The sequence below is a fragment of the Numida meleagris genome, chromosome 5 (genome assembly GCF_002078875.1).
Source record: "Numida meleagris isolate 19003 breed g44 Domestic line chromosome 5, NumMel1.0, whole genome shotgun sequence".
In the NCBI taxonomy this organism is placed as follows: Eukaryota; Metazoa; Chordata; class Aves; order Galliformes; family Numididae; genus Numida; species Numida meleagris.
In genome coordinates, this window is record NC_034413.1 from 16,751,754 (window position 1) to 16,765,989 (window position 14,236).

Below are 14,236 nucleotides of genomic sequence, written 5' to 3' on the forward strand. Positions count from 1 at the left end.
AATATTAACACTCAAAGGTCAGAACTGTGTGAAATGCCCTAGATCCCATGAAAATACAAATTGAGTTTGTGGTCAACCGGCATTTGAGTTTCACGCAAACATGGACATACTTGGCCAGTGGAGATTTTGAATGTTCCTTGCTGAGGCTTTTCTTGTCATTCTGGTAGTTGTTGCAAAATTCTGTTCTTTCTATGAAAAAAGTTATGGTCTAGTTATAGTCTAGTGTGATATATGTGAGAGGTAGGGCTATGGTGGGTACTGCAGCCAGTGGGGCCCTGCCAGGGCATGTGCCATTGGACAGAGAGAGGAGCACTAGGCAGCTGGCCTCCCCTTCACAAGATCACCTCATGCCGCTCCTTTTCCTGTCACTGGAAACCCCATAAGGAAAAGAAAACGATGGTTGGAGCCACTTATAATGGTGCCCCAATATTTTCCTAGTGGGATTTTAAACTGTGGGAAAGGGTTGAATGATGCAGATTAGAACAGAGGCATAGCTGGAAAAGTTATGAGTTCAGTCGGTAGGTTTTTGGACTCGAGTCCTTGCTGCTTATGCTCAGACATCTCTCTCCTCATCATACCTGACATTCTGAGCTTGCGATTGGAGATTATATTATAGGGTGGAAACTGTGCTGTAGTCAATGCAGAGATACACTCATTCTTTTCATAGTTACTTTTTCCAAAATGCTGTAAAATCTCCAATTTGTACAGATAGTCTGAGTGATTGTTATGCCTTATGGAAAGCATGAATATGATCCAAAACTGGTGGGATATTTTTTGGCAAACATTGGTGAGCTATGCACCTAGGTCTGCACTTAACTCCTTCAAATTATGATGTGAAATCAAAATGTTTTGGCTCATATTCCTTTTAGTTCACTTTAGTTCCTCATTTGGGAAAGATGTAGTTTCGAAGTTATTTGGGGTAAAGTCTGAAATTTAAAAATAGACCTGTCTCTAAAAGGGAATGAGAAGAGTTTAGCAGAGCTAGGCTCTTTCTACAAGGTAGGACATTTGCAGGCAGGTGGTGCTAGGAGGAGGGGGTTGGGTGCAGATGCTGTGCCATGGCTACTGACCCTGAATCATCCCAGTCTCTTGCTAAAAATGTGTGCGTTGTATACTTAGTGCTCTCCCACTGCTTCCCTTGTAGCGGTTTGGCCCTGGAGCAAAGCTTTAATTGCTGGCATTTCTAAGCATTCTAAAATCCACCTTGCATTTTAGAAACCTTTTCAGAGAAAAAAGGAGTTAAATGGCTTTAACACCTTTAAAACCTTGATAAGAATAAGGGGATGGACTCAGACTAGTAAACATAGCAATGGGATAATGAACTCAGGTCCAGAGCTGTAACTACTGATTTGTCTGATTCATAGGTGTAAAAAAAGTACCTTAAAATAGGATTTAAACATGATTTTATTATTATTTCATTATGTGTCACTTGAAATGTTCCCTGAACTAGAGCTTCATTTCAAGGCTTTGTTTCCTCTCATTTTCAAACACATTTAAATGAAAACGGAAATAAACTACAGTGATCTTGAAGAAGCAGTAGTTTTGTCTGGAAAACATTAACATGAAACAACTGGGCTATACCAAAATATTTTTCTTTTCTATTTTTGTTGCTTGAATTTGGCAAACATTTTTACTCTCTGAAGATGACAGTATTGGTACAAGAGTTAACTAAACCGGCACTAACTTTGCTCACAACAGTCTTGTTAAACCTCCAGTGACATGGTTAGCACTGCTTCCTGGAGTTGCTTGGTCAGGGGACTCCTCCTGCTTCCCTAACAGTCAGAAGCTGATTTGAATAATCGGCATTCTCTCATGAATGTGGCTGTGGAAATTGTCTTCAAAGCCGGTAGGGCCCGGGGCAGACCTGGGAATGGAAACTGGGGATAATGTGATTAAAGCTCTTCAGGGCCAAAGCAATCCCTCAAAGAAACTGGGGCTTCGTGTTCAGGCAACATAAAGTCTGGCTCAAGTGGACAGCTTCAAAAGAAAGGATGCTGGGAAATAAGCTAGAATAGAGCAGCGGGAAAAATCTGCAGCCACTAGGTGAACAGTTTCTCTTCCTGACAGGCCAAGTGACAGACATCTAATGTGGCTACTTATCTTGGCTGAGCATTCAGACAAGGCTGAGCATCTTTGCCATTCCTCTGCTCTGTGAGCTATCCAGGGAAAGCATCTCAACAGAAAACTTCTTGCCATCGTTGCTTGCACAGCTGGAGTATGGCAGAGACTGGGGACTTAGGGTTAGGATGATTAGAGAGCTATGCTTTTCTCAGCTGCTGCCCCGACTACAAGCAGCCAACATTATCCCTGCTCTCCATTTGTTTCTCTCAGCCTTCAACTCCCCTGATATTGTGAAAAGTAGAAAAATGGAAAAGTTTGATCTGAGCTAATGTTTTCCAGCTTTCTGGTCAGGAAAGGTGCTGACCAAATGTGCTTCATTTGTAGCAGGTGCAAGAGATTCAGTTGGCATGAGCTGTGGAAACCATAGCTATCAAATTATCTGGAGTTGCTGTAAGAAAAAAACTCAAGCCTTGTGCAGCCCGAATCTCCCAGGAGTGATCCAACTTGTGCTGAGTGCTGCCTGCAGGGTGCTGAGCTTCCCACCCTCCTGCAGGCAATTCCGAGCTCCCAATACCTCCCAAGAAGAGGCATGAAAATGGTGCTGCAGCCCTGAAACCTAAAGCATTCTGCTTGTGCCCCCCTATATTTAGATAGGAAAGTGGTAAACACTGCAGGGATTAACCCTGTAACCTCAGCTAATTCACATTAAGTGAGTAAAATGGAGCAGAATCTAGAAACAATCAGCATTTGTGGCTTTCTGGGCCTTCTAAGCTCATTTCTCTGCAATGCAAACCTCCCTCTCCAACGATTTGTTCAGCCTTAAGTCCCTGAATTCCAAGCTTTTATGTTATTAGAAGCTTCCCTGTACTGAACATGTTTGTACCAGCAGGTGCACAAAGCTGGGGGGCTGTGGCAACGCACATTTTATTACTTCCAACCAGAATCTTTTTTTCTGGTTCACAGCAGTTCTGGAGCTATTACTTGATAGGTGGTTATTAAGGTTACGAGAGGAGAGGTACGTAAGTTCTGAGCCCTGTAACTACTATGAAAAAGGCTGCAGTGCAGATGGGGTTTGCAATGTGTGCTGCAGGGGTGGGGCAAGCGGCGTGCCTCGCTCCATCAGCTCCGAGCAGCACCTGCTGTGCTCTCTGTGGTGCTGCCTGCTGCTTCTGTGTGCTTTTGGTTACGTGCCACAATTTATCTCCACCAGGAAACATACAGGAGTTGATGGTGAAAAACGTAGAGCCTTTGAAAGGTGAAAGTGAAGCTCTGGTTGCTTCATGAAGAAAAGATGACTCGGTTGGGGTGCCATTCACCCATGTGTACACAGCCCTGCTCAAAACTATTTCTGGTGTTATTTAAACATTCCAAGAGCAGTGGAAGTCCATTTACAGGAAATCAAATATCAGACAATGGGGACCTACTTTAGCAGGAAAAAGCACAGGCTTTTATTTACAAGGGACTAATTCTTCCAAGCAAGAGTGAGTGCCAGAGGCAGTGACAGGCTCCCTTCTCTTCCCCAGGCTGCTAAAAGGGCAGACATTGCATTCTATCAAAGTGTTTACATGTGGCCCCCCCAGCAGCCAACCTGCTGTTGCTGAGAGCCAGAAGTGAGCAATAAATAATACCACTGACTTTCACCTTGCTGCAAACGCTTTCATCTTAGGGGACAGGAAATCTTTTCTGACACACTTCACACCTTGAAAAAATCCCTTTGCATTAGGAAGTGGGAACTGACATGGCCTTCAAGAGAGGTGTTGATGCACAAGGGAACCCAGGCCAGGGACCATTTATTTGTATCCTTGCTGTCAAAGCATGAGACTTGAGGAACAAGTGCCTTTCAAACCCTGCTCAGTCAACCTTTGCTCCTCCTTTCTGGGAAGAGAAGGCTGTGATTCATTCTGTGTCTGCTTTTAGGGGACTGCTGAGGGATTTCAATTTTTATGTCCTTGCAAGCTGTTAAAATTTGACAATTGTAGCTGATAGACATGCTGACACTCCTGTGGCTTTTGTAGCCTGTCAGTGCTCCTAGCAGGCTGAGACAAGGGTTGTTTTCTGCAGGCACTCGTCTTCCCCAGCCCTTCCAATCGCAGCATTCCCACACCCACTTGTTCTTCCAAGCCCTCTCAGAGGGCTTTCCAGCCTGCGGGCTTCTGTAGCCTGTGGTCTGTTTATGGCTTTAGCTTTATAGCCAGCCTAATTAGCTGTTGTGATAAGGATAATTAGGTAATTAGGATAATTTGGATAGCACAGTATGAGGCTTTTCAAACCTCTCTTCTGGAGAGCTTTGTCTTCCACAGTGTAGTCAGTGACACTTCTCTAATCTCTCAGAAAACAAGAAGCCCATATATCTCTGAGCGTGATTGATGAGAGAGAGTTAACATCCAAGCCAAAGTATGAACTGAGAATAAGAAACCTTGAAACAGGATCTGCGAGGGCAGGCTGTAGCACTGAGCTCATGCCAACACAGCTCTGCGCACGCGTCATGAGAGCTCCCTCTTATCTCGCGGGTCACCATGCTAGGACTTGGATCCCTCTCTTTCTAACCTGCTGCTGCCTTTTGATAGAGGCAGTGATGAGCTACTAGGAAAAAATGAACAACAATGTGGGGAATTTTCCATCACCTCATATCTTCAAAGCCAAACTGGATGCTTTCCTGAAATATATGCTCCAGCTAAATATAAGCTGTAAGCTGTGGAGCAGGAACAACTAGAAACTACAAGGTCTCAAGCCTCTCTTGTCTGAATGCCTGTGAATCAATGAGCTTTCTCTTCCAACCTCTTTCTTTCATTCCCTTTTCCCTGTACTTCCTAAAGAGCTGTTGTGAGAGTGGACATCTATGACGGCAGTGGGGTCACAATTGAAAAGAGAGGAACTTAAGTAGAAAAGTTTGGAAACTTTTCTCTGTTCCTAATTGGAGTTGCTGAGCAGTATGCAGGAAGTAAGTATCTCAAATTGTTTCAAGAGCTGAAATACTGTCTAAAGCTCACAGAGAACTGAAGGTAAGATATACATGGGAATACACGGGGAAATTGAAAAGAACCAAGTGGGGGGAATGGACAGTAAAAGCCAAGATAAATTTCCTATTTTCACTGGAAGGGAATGTTAAGCAACCACAGGAGCCTCATCTGAAGAGGAAATAGATAAAGTTCCTATAAAACGTGGTTCACGCTCTTGGAGAAAGAAAGAAATGTGACGGCTGGTGGCTGATGACGCTTGCTGGGAATGAACAGAGTGGATGATTCAGCACAGAGAAGAGCAGCTAGGCTGAGCACTGTGGTTTGCTGCTCTGAGCTTTCCCCAGGAACTTTCCCCTTTGTCACCATGCTGAAAATGTGAAAAAGCTGACCAGGGAGTGAAGTGGAGAGAAGCAAGCTTCACAACCAAAGCAGCACGTGTGCGCTCTCAGGGATGGGGTGCATGTGCAGATGCAGAACTCTCCCATTTTCTGCACTGCAATGTGGAATCCACACCTGGAGACAGGGGTGTGGGAGGTATCCCAGCTGCATGGTGGGGTAGGACTGTGCGGCCCCTCAAACATGTCAGCTGGCCGGGGCCCAGCCCTGACGGCTGAGCTGCGGAACAGGAACTGATCTGAAGCTGGAATGCCAGGAAGTCACACAAGTGCCTGCTATTCTGTAGTGCTAGGCCTGCCTGGGGGCACGGAGGGCAAAGTGCTTTCCTAACAAATTAGTTCACTGAGGTTTATAACTGGAGACAGGCAAGGATCCAATCTACATAGAGAAAACATGCAAGATTCATGCCAAGTGCAAGCTGAGTTATAAGAACCTCGGGGCTGCAGCTCCTCTAATCTGCTGTGTATTAGACCCAAGAGAGCCAGGCAGCACTAATGTCATGGAAGTCTCTTGACTTCTGCACGAGGACTGGTCTTATCCACGTGTCATTCCTGGAGGAGAGAGTGCTGCACTCCCTCTCACTGATGCAAAGCAGATGGATCCAGGATTTCCTGGTTAGGAAGGGCCAGGTGCTCTTCCAGATGAGCAGAAATCTTGGGGCAAGGCTAAAAGCCAAACCACTTGTGAGCTTCTCCTGGTAGTCTCCTGGGTTCTTTAGACTTCATTCTGTACAAAGATATGCTGCAATTAACCAGGCTGATTGCCTAAACATCTATTGGTTGTTGGAGTGCTTGCGGGCATTCCTAAATAAAAGCCATGATCTGCTTCTGAGTTGTGGTTCAGTGACTTGCACTGCATTTATCTTCTCAAACAAATGCCTCTGGTCCATTATTTCCATGAAGTCACTCTTGGCTTTGATGTGTGGCTGAGTCTTACAACGCGCCTCACTCTTAATCAGCACTGCCTTGAGCTGCTCAGGGCCTTTTTGCTGAAGTGATTTTTCCCTCACAAGATGTCATTTTGAGTCAATCTTTTTCATTCAAAATAATCAATAGTGAGGGCGACTTTTATCATCAGTATTTCTAACACTTCTTTTTCCACAGAGAGAGAAAAAAAAAAATCAATACTCTTCTCTGTTTTTGAGCTATTTGCTGACATTCCTGTGTCATATTGCAGATGTGCTGCGGCAGTTAATATGTGCTGGGATGAAAAAGAGAGATGTGTGCACGGAGATGAAGCAAAGGGGAAAGTGGACAAAAGCACATAATCTCCTCATCAAGTGAGATAATACGTGGCATAACAGACTGCATAGGACATGACAGTTATGTTATAATACCTGCAATAGCTGTTGAAAATTATATTATTTTTATCATGTATTATTGTATTTTATTCTTGAACAAATGAGCACAGCTGCTGCTCAGCAATGATTGAAACATCCTGTCTTTTCTGGATTATGTCTTCTACTAGTGTTAGTATATCTTAGCATTTGGAAGAAAAAAGTATTCATAAACTGGATGAGCAGCTATTGTTTAAAATATTTTTAAATGTTTCTCAGTGAAGACCAGGATGGCTGTGTCTCAAGAACTGTTGTAAAAATAATAAAAGTAACATAAGAATAAATACATAGGAGAACACTTCATTTTTTTCCCCAAAAAGGAATTTTTTCTCATAGAAGAAAACATTGTGGGTTTTTTTTCTGGCACGAAGTGAAAGGAGATTTTAAAATTTTGTACTGGTGAGAAAACTAATACGTGGACCATCTATAGAAGTGCCATGGAAGTGCAGCATTTTGTTGGCACCTGCTATCTTGTGTTATGTATCCAAGGGAATGTTGCCCTCCCAAGACTGAAGCAGACCAGTGATATTTTCCTTGAAGATTTTATCATCAGCAATAGCACCAACTTCTCCTTTTAGGCATGTAGGTTCATCTTTAACCTTCTCTCTTAACTACTGAGAGTTCCTTTCAAAATGTCTATTATCAGTACAATTTCTCTTCTGGTTCCTTCATTATTTTCATTACAATTCTCCAAACTCTGGGTTTGGAAGAAGATTTTCGAGACAAGTAAGCAGGAATGCACATTAGAACTGGCTGGACATTTGCAGGGTTTTCAACAGAATGGTGAAAATGATTGAAACTGCAACAGCTTACGTTGAAAGACACGTTCCCTTTTTAATTTAGAACAACTGAAAAAATAATAAATAGAGCTGCATTTTATCGTTTAAAAATGAGCTTGCCCAGTTTTATAGGTTCAAAATTATGCTTATTTCAGATAATGAATGCATTATATTTATGCTTGCAATCAAAATAAAACATTTCCAGATGACCAGAAAGTAGTTTTTAGGAACTTAAGGGGAGACTTTCATTGACAATCCTTTCAGGATAAAAGCTGTTCACTAAAACCGTTTACCTATTTGAGGATGGGAAATATACTCAGTATGAAAAACCCTGTTTCTCTCCCATCTGCCCACATTAAAGTATCCAGGAAAGAGGGTATCACTGATTTTACACTTTATTATTTTCTATTCCATTCCACATACAGCTTCATATATTGCTTGTCTTTTGATCTTAGGTACACCTTCCTGCTTTTCCATCTGTTGTAAGTAATTACGAAGAATGTGTCAACTTAGTAAGAAAAAACTGATTAGAATTCCAGCACTCCAGGACAATTATTCTTCTGCTGGAGCATGCTTAGGGCTTTTGGGGCAGTCTGGCTTTTGGCTGTATGCCTCCCAGTATGTGGGTCTCAGGGAAAGTTAACTCTGATATGCCACAAGGGTATTTATACTCTGGAGTGAGTCACAAGAGCTTTTTCTTTGCAGGTGCTGAAGACATCTGTGTGTAGTGCTGGTCCCACAGTCACAGAGCCTGCACCTCCTGTCCCACTGTTTACCAGTGAGGGGCTACATCTCCCAGCCTAAACACATCTCTGAGGGGCTGCGATGCACAAAGGCTGAGGTAAGGGTCAGCCTCCCTTCCCAGGTAACCAGTGATAGGACAAGAGGTGATGACCTTAAGTTGTGCCAAGGGAGGTTCAGGTTGGTTGTTAAGAAAGATTTCTTCTTAGAAAGAGTGGCATTGCACTGGCACAGGCTGCGTAGGGAGGTGGTGGAGTCACCATCTCCAGATGTGTCCAAGAAACATATAGATATGGCACTGAGGGACATGGTTAGTGGGCATGGTGGGGGAGGGTTGATGGTTGAACTTGATGATCTTAGTGGTCTTTCCCAACCTTAATGACTCTATGATTCTACAATGCTATGACTGCAGCAAAGGGATCTGAGCAGACTTTAATCTTGGGATGACAGACTGGAGGTGATGTTTCTTCCCAGCCCATGAGGAACAGCTATTGGCTCAGCTGGAGGAATGCTGGGGGCTGTGGGCACTGCCTGGACAGCAAGCACGCTGCTCTTCTAAACCCAGATCAAATGTTGTTTTGCCAGCTTTTGGCTATTTAACTGACATTTTCCTTTCACATCACAGCCAGACCAGCAGACATCTTGGTATTGAGACAGCCAGCCTTGCATCAACTAAATACTATTAGCTTGTTAGTAAATACTGAGAGATCTTGGTGTGAGCAATATTTCAGACGAAGAAACTGATGTGTTGGCAAAGGCAACATGAGTTATAGGAAGAAATTAAGGACATAAAATTGTGACGTGCCCAGCACTGATAGCTCCTGCTAGTTTTGGACAGAGGTGATTTTGTCCAGAGCACAACAGCATTTGACCCAAATGGACTACTTTGGAGGTCAGGAGCCCTTGCCAAGCTGTTCTGCTTGAGCTGTCAGACCAGTGGGGATCTCCAGGTGTTATTAATGCTGAAAGCTTTTTGCTTGGACTAACATGGAGAGATAGGGATGTCTCCTGGGAAGTTAAAAGGCTGCTTTGCACATAATAAAGGATTATTTAATACCATCCCGTGGAGATTCATCTTGTTTCTAATCTATCAAAACTAATTTGTGCCTCGGGGGCCTTTGGCCCTTTGCCCAAGTTGCCTTGCCCATCTCTCCTTTAAAAAAAAGAAAAAAAGGAAAGTTTGGCAGCATCATCATTTCATGAATGAAGTAGATTAATGTAAACAATGCTGGAAGTTTAATGGGGTCCATATTTACAAGAATTAGTCCCGCTCTGACCCTGTACTCTAGACTCCTGCTGACCTGGGGGTTAGGCTTGTCTGAAGATAACATGAGTTCCTACACCAGTCCCCGGATTTATTCAAGAGCATGTTGACTTTCGGCCTGTCTGCCTAAAATATACATGGGGAAGGACAGATTGCTTTCTGCACCAAGCGCTGTCTAAAGGAAGTGTCTGCTGAGATTTTGGTTCTGCGCCAAGTTTCCTGCTGTCTAGCATTAGGGCTTTGGCAAGGCAGTCTGGGCCCTGTCACAAAGAGAATCTATAAAAATGGGTTTTCTTGTCAACACACATAATTAAGGACAACGTTTTAATCAGGCGGCTCCCACTTAATTGCAGTGCTTTGCGTTGGCTACCCTGGACCTGCTGTTTTAAGCAGAACCAGTGTGTTTGTCAGATGGGGTCAGACTGGGAAGATGAAACCTCATCTAAGATATGGAGAAGTCAATTATTGTATAAGGAAGGAATGCGCTCATGTCATGGTTTGTTACAAAATAACCACGGTTAAATGCAGGAGGGATTGATTGCTGTGGTATTGGAAGCAGTCAGCTTTAAACTCTGGTAGCTTGCTGAGGTTTAAGAGACCGCATGGAGAGATGAGGCTTTCCGGATCAAATCTTGTGACTGGATGGGCAGTTTTGATTGATTGATGATTCTACTTTTATTTAAATAATAAATAGCAATGAAGAGAAGTTGTAGGTTCCTTGCACATGATAAATACCCCTGAAAACTCAGGAGCTGTTTTTATTTTTTTAAAAAATAGACCAAAGGAGAATCGGGAAGCCATGAATGGCCACTTTTGAATCATTTGTAGCTTTAAGTGCTCCAAACCTTTTTGTCAAAGGTTTTTTTTTTGCAGCGTGCCTTGGAAGTCACTATTTTTGGATCCTGTCAGCTGAAGATATAGGAGGGAAGAATACTTTCCAGCATCATGGAGGCCTTAAAACCTGCTTGGTTCATAGCCACAAGAATCCCAAAGAAGCACTCAGACAATTTGGCTCATGAAAGGAGAAAATCCTTCAATTGCTAGGCCATGATAATACCTGCAAGGCCAAAGTTGCCTTCTCTGTTTAAGTGTATTGGCCTTTTGCAGTCTATTAACAGCATTTGATGGCTCTTACTTTTGGCTGACAGCGGCAGATGCAGGGAACTGTACCACTCCAAGCTATGGGGAGGGCATGAACTGCAGGTTTCAATGAGCACCCTTAGAATGTGCATGGTGCCACTGTTCCATTTCTACCCACTGTATAGCCAGGGAGTCTGATATACAGATGGGGTAGGAACAGCAGCTTTATGTCCTAATGATAACCAACTAGATTTTCAGCTGTGTGAATGAATGGCTGCCCACAAGACTGTATCACACACCCAGCACGTCCCATGCAGGCCTTCGAAACCTCAGCAGTTTTTCAAAGGCTGGAAAGCTGGTGGGGAAGAGATGCTAAGCTGGCCTGCATGTTGCCTGGCTCAGCTGATGTTCCTCACTGTGATTCCAGGCTACAGACCTGCTTCCCCACATCTGTACACAGGAAAATTACATGAGCCTGCTCAGGAGAGGCAGTGCACATCTGATGTGATGGAAGCCAAGATGTTTCAGAAATGCACTGCCCCAGGGCTCCGGGTGATCAAATTATTAAAACTGAAGCTTGCCAGTGGTGTTGCTTTCTTGTCAATGATTTTGGCTATTACACACTAGAAAACTATCTCCAAATTCTTGCCCCAGCCACACGTATTCAGAGGAGATGGATAAATAAACATACTGGCCAGAAATAGGAGACTCTGGAAATCCCCTCTTGGCAACTGCTCCATCTGTGGATAAATGCTGAAAGAGAACAGTGCAAAGGGAATATCGCTATTGCCAGCACTGGCCTCCACTGGACACTGTGTACTGGACCTTATCTGTAAACACCACCCTCCCTCCAGCAAGTCAGGTCCTTGAGAGATCTGGCAAGAATTTACATCTAAGCAATAACTGTAGGATCAGCTGGGGAGATGGTCCTTGTCTCATCCCAGGACTGCTATCAGGCTTCCTGGAAGATGACCAGTCTCACAGCCCAAGCATTCAGAGTCTCAGGTTCTCCTAATCCTTTGTAGTGCAAAGTCACCTGATGTGTGCATTACCTTTGCAGTGCAGCACAATGGAAACACTTGAAAGAGCTGTCCTAGTATCCCAGCAGTGAAAACAAGCATTGGGTTACAATTAGGGTTAGCAAGTTTCTACACCTCTTCAGGTGTACTCTTTAAAGGATCTGACTTGGCTAAAAGTTTTAGGTCTTGGTGAAAGTGACCTGCAGAAAATACAGAATTATGTCTGAAATCATAGGCATGCAAGTCACAATTACAAGGACATTTGATTACCTGACTGATTGTTACAGGTCACCGATCTGTTACCAAGCACTTCTCATTATGTTGGAGTTCTTGGACTCAGCTAATTATAAACTATTCTGAGAGCAAGCAAGTCAGACTGTGTTGAGGGTATAGCAGTTACAAAAGCACACGTTTTGAGTGTCAGCAAATCGCTTAGCTAGTCACCAGGACACTGGGATGGGGGTTCTCAGGTCTAGGTTTTCTTTTTGCCTCCACCATGATGTGCTCCGTAACCTTTAGGAAGTCACTTGCGTTATCTATTTCCCAGATTCCCTTGCAGCTTTTCCTCCCCTACAATGGTAAGCTTTTCCAGGCAGGGACCTGGATCTCATTCAGGGCCTTTAGGTGCTACTGAAATACAAAAACACGGCAATCCTGGAGACCTTATTCTTGTTCCACTTGCAGGCAGTCACACCTCATCAGAGAAGTGTGGATAATGTTCGGATAATGTGACACATCTTACATACTTCCTTTTGAGCAGGGTGTTTAAGATGTCTAGTATGTGTATTTAATGTGATGCTAAGATAGTGTTCTTATACTTTATGGTTGTTAGAAAAGGTGTTTGCACTGACAGCCTCAGGAGAAACACTGGGTGCAAATCACAACAGACAGGATTGAGAGCTGGGCGCCCACTTTGCCAGCAGGAGATTACTTCTGCATTTCATGAATTCTGCTTGACTAAGGAAAGCTTCTTTGGGGCTGCCTCAGCTCCAAGCCCTAGAAGTTGCTGTCTGTAGAGGAAAGTGGTAAAACCAGTGTGTTCTGGTGAGGGACAGCTGATCCAGCATATCACTCTTCTATGATCATCATTTGCATTGTGATCAGATTTACTTTTTGCTAACCAGAAAACTGTAGGCAAAAATTACATCCCTGGGGAGAAGCACATAGCTGACACCACTGAAGCGTGTTCCTGGTTTATATGAAATACATAATTGACAAGGCACAAGTCTTGTCTGCTAATAGTGTGCCACCTGGCAATATCAGAAGGCTTAGCCAAGTGTTATTTATCTTGTGTTGCTGATGGTTGCTGGGAATTATTCTTTTGTTTGATAAAAAACATGCTATTGAAGCAAAAGGATCATTTTTTTTAACCTGCTGGTCCCAGGAAGGCCTTAATGCTTTTGATGAATATTGCAAAATGAACACACTGTTGAGTCACATAGACCTCAGAGAATCAGCATGGGTCAGCATGTTTCACATTGCCATCTAATTCTTCAAGCCAGCAGCTGATTTCTTGGCTCTGAAAAGCTCTCAGGTTATCCAATATATAACTATCTCTTCAGATTTGTTTTTCTAATGGCAAGTCAAAATATGGTTTCAATTTCATCAGAAAGTCCTATTTATACAAGTGTTTGCAGTGGAGTTTTATGGTCTTTTCCCAGTTGGATCAGATCATTACATTGCATTCTGCTGAAGTTCGTGCCGTGAGTGCTGCAGCCAATGCTGATGGGCAGAGCACACCTTATGTTCAGCCATTGCTCTTCCTTTTTCTTCGTCATTACCACTGAGGGAAATAATTGGTGAAAAGCCAGGAAGACTCCTTAAGGCATGTTTCCAAGTCAGGACCTGGGATGTGGCCAGGTAGCTTTCAGTAACGTGACAGGGAGCCAGTTTCCCACAAACCATTTCAAGAACGCACCCTTCATCTTCACAGTCCAGTTTCATCATAAATAGTGAGGATCCACGCGCACACACACCCACACAGAGAACAAAGCAGAAGGACACATGGCAAAGCAATCAAATATAAAATATGGGCAGTTTTGAATTTCATTTTGCTTCAGTGTTTTGGACCATTTCCATCAGAGAATTCATTTGGTTAAATGCATACACAATGTGTTACTGTCATGGCCATGCTCAATCCACAATCAACACATTGGTCCCCCCTCTTCTTTATTTTTTTTTTCCTTTCTTCCATTTTTTCTTTTTTTTTTCATTTTTCTTTTTCTGTTTTTTAGTTTTTTTTTCCCCTTTTTTTCCTGCCTGCTAGTCATGTGGAAGGGTTTTTATTTGCCCACCAGCTTGTGAGGTAGGAATTTGCATTACAGCTCATCATTACACTGGTAACTTCTCAGGACTCCTTAGCAGCAATCAAAAACAAAACCAAGAAGTTAAACACAGCAAAAGGGCTACCGAACATGCGAATGCTATTTTTGCACAGGGACTTGTGAACAGGTCAATAACAGTGGTGTTTCCCTAAATGAGAAAACCTTTTCTTCCACCAAAGCAGTCCCCATACCAGCAGCGCTGCAGTAGTGCCCAGGTGACTGGCTGTTTACAGCAAATGCTCAGTATCAAGTAAATCAAAGAACACACTCAAGTTG

General features: G+C 43.3%; 1 long non-coding RNA gene across 1 annotated transcript in view; it reads left to right on the forward strand.

Annotated features, from left to right (window-relative positions):
* The window catches only part of LOC110399643, a 52,116-nt gene extending 38,343 nt beyond the window's left edge, over positions 1–13,773 (forward strand). The window contains exons 2-3 of the long non-coding RNA XR_002439320.1: positions 8,238–8,373; positions 10,411–13,773. This is a non-coding gene — a long non-coding RNA (uncharacterized LOC110399643). The remainder of the gene's footprint in view (positions 1–8,237; positions 8,374–10,410) is intronic.